Source organism: Hibiscus syriacus, unplaced genomic scaffold (genome assembly GCF_006381635.1).
Source record: "Hibiscus syriacus cultivar Baekdansim isolate YM2019G1 unplaced genomic scaffold, ASM638163v2 tig00111095_pilon, whole genome shotgun sequence".
In the NCBI taxonomy this organism is placed as follows: Eukaryota; Viridiplantae; Streptophyta; class Magnoliopsida; order Malvales; family Malvaceae; genus Hibiscus; species Hibiscus syriacus.
Window position 1 is genome coordinate 12,702,358 of NW_024062980.1, and position 2,714 is coordinate 12,705,071.

Here is a 2,714-nt window from a genome sequence, read left to right on the forward strand (position 1 = left end):
ATCCCATTATATACAATAATACTAATATTTATATATAGTAAACCTAGCTAATCAAGGAATACAAATAGGAAATAAACGATATGAATCCCAAAATATTAGGAGAGATTTTCTTCTTTAATTGTCTGCAAGGTCGTTGGTGGTCAACAAGTATCAATTTGCTCACAAGATACTCATGGCGAGTAAAATGCATAGGTTTAGTGAATAAGTCTACAATTTGATCATGAGAAGAGACATGAACAAGGCATAAAACTTTTTCTTCAACCAATTAACGGATGTAATGACAATCAACTTTAATGTGTTTCATCCGCTCATGATGAACTGGATTGGTTGCAATGCTGATAGTGCTAGTATTATCACAAATAGAGGAATAGATGTATGATCACCACTAACACCAAAGTCAAGGAAAAGTCTTCGAAGCCATTCAAGTTCAGAACTAACAGAACACATGAATCGATACTCAGCTTCAGTAGAAGATTTGAATACCTTGTCTCGCTTCTTACACTTCCATGAAATGGGGGAAGCACTTAAGAAAATACACCAACCTGTCGTGGAACAGCAAGTGTCAACACACCTGGCACAGTCAGCATCGGAATATGCTTCTAGAGTAAGAGGTGTGTTGGAAGGAAAGAAAAGACCACGTTCACAAGTGCCCTTAAGATAGCGAATGATTCAATGAAGTGCTAAAAGATGAGAAAGTCGAGGCTGAGAAACAAATTGACTAACAACCTGAACAACAAAAGAAATATCAGAACATGTGATGGTAAGATAAATAAGACTACTCACTAAGCGACGGTATAAAGTAGGATTATAAAGAAATACACCATCATCACGTTTTAATTTCAAATTTTGTTCCATAGGAGTTGAACAAACTTTATTATCAGTCAAACTGGCTAATTTGAGGAGATCATCAAGGTACTTTCGCTGTGTAAGAAAGATGCCGTTAGAGGAGGAGGATATTTCCAAACCCAAAAAATAAGTACGAGTCCCAAGATCCTTCATATTAAAGGAATCATGAAGAAACCTTTTAAACTCAATAATTCCTTGTTGATCACTACCAGTGATGACCATATCATCATCATAGAGAAGCAAATTAATAATACCATGAGAAGAGCGGCAAATAAATAATGATGGATCATTGAAACTTTGCTGGAAACCAACTGAACAAATGGTAGAGTGAAACTTCTCAAACCTTGCTCGAGGTGTCTATTTGAGACCATAAAGAGATTGATTAAGTTTGCAATCCATATTAGAATCACCAAGAGTATAACCAGGGCGATATTCCATATAAACAGTTTCCTTTAAATGGCCGTGAAGGAAAGCATTTTTGACATCCAATTGATACAATGGCCAATGTTGACTAGATGCGATTACAAGAAGAGTTCGGATGGTAGTCATTTTTGCAACTGGAGCAAATGTTTCTTCGTAATAATTCCCATATTCCTGCTTGTATCCTTGAGCTACCAATCGAGCTTTATAGTGGTCTAAAGTACCATCAAGCTTAACTTTAATAGTATAGACCCATTTGCTTCCTATGACAATGGTATTAGACAATCAAGGGACTAAATCCCAGGTATGATTCTCTGTTAATACGTCAATTTCCTTATCCATAACCTTTTTCCAACATGTTTTCTCTATTGACTGTTTATAAGTAGAAGGAAGCTGAACAGAATTAAGGTTAATAAAAAGAGTTAAGCAATCAGGTGGTTTACCAAATTTGACACAAGTGGATCATTTTAAAGGAGGTAAAGGCGATGGTGATGCAGGACCGAGGATTGTAGTGGAAGGACCTTCAAGCTCATGATCAAGAAGAGGTACAACAGGCATGTCAGAATCAACACTAGACGAACTAGAAAATGAAGGATCCAAAAATCATACAACATGGAAATGGTAGAATTTGGAGGTAATTCAGGTGAGACATAAAAATACAAGTGCTAAAAAAATGACATTACGAGATACTCGTAGGTGATGAAGGTGGGGATCATAACAAAGGTAACCTTTCTTTGTATCACTATACCTAATAAAAACACATTTACCAGCCTTTGCAGATAATTTCTGTCATTCATGGGATGGATTAAAACAAAACAAACACAACCAAAAACACGAAGATGCACAAAATTTGGGGATTTATGAAAAGAGAAAAGAATGGAGATTGATTACCAAATATAGGAGTAGTATGTCTGTTTATAAGATGAACAACAATATGGATATCCTCTACCCGAAATTGAGATGGAACATGAGACTCCAGTGAAAGAGATCTAGCAATTTCCACAACATGACGATTTTTACGCTTCACCACCCCATTTTGTCCGGGAGTCCCAGGACAAGATTGTTGAGCTAACATACCTTTATCATTGAAGAATTTAACATGTTCAGACTCACAAAAAACTCCACCAGGATCAGTATGAAATATTTTTATTGTATTCCCAAATTCTGTTTCTATCATAGTGATAAATGTTTTGGAAACTTTGACTAATTTAGATTTAGCACGTAAGAAATACACCCAAGTATAACGTGTAAAGTGATCAATAAATAGAACAAAATATTTATAACCAAGTCTTGATAAAATAGGTGAAGGTCCCACAAATCACTATGAATAAGATCAAAAGATGCATCAACTTTAGTAGTATTAGAGGCAAAAGGTAATTTAGCAAATTTACTAAGAACAAACGTTTGACAATGACGAATAATATTATTCTTATCATTCAATCTATCTG

At 35.3% G+C, this 2,714-nt stretch overlaps 1 long non-coding RNA gene across 1 annotated transcript; it reads right to left on the reverse strand.

Moving 5' to 3' along the window:
- Positions 1–233: 233 nt before the first annotated feature.
- On the reverse strand, positions 234–2,305 carry LOC120152842. Its single transcript, XR_005518731.1, has 2 exons — positions 2,158–2,305; positions 234–726 (listed from the first exon to the last, which is right to left on the reverse strand). It is a non-coding gene; the product is annotated as an uncharacterized LOC120152842 (long non-coding RNA).
- Positions 2,306–2,714: the final 409 nt, after the last annotated feature.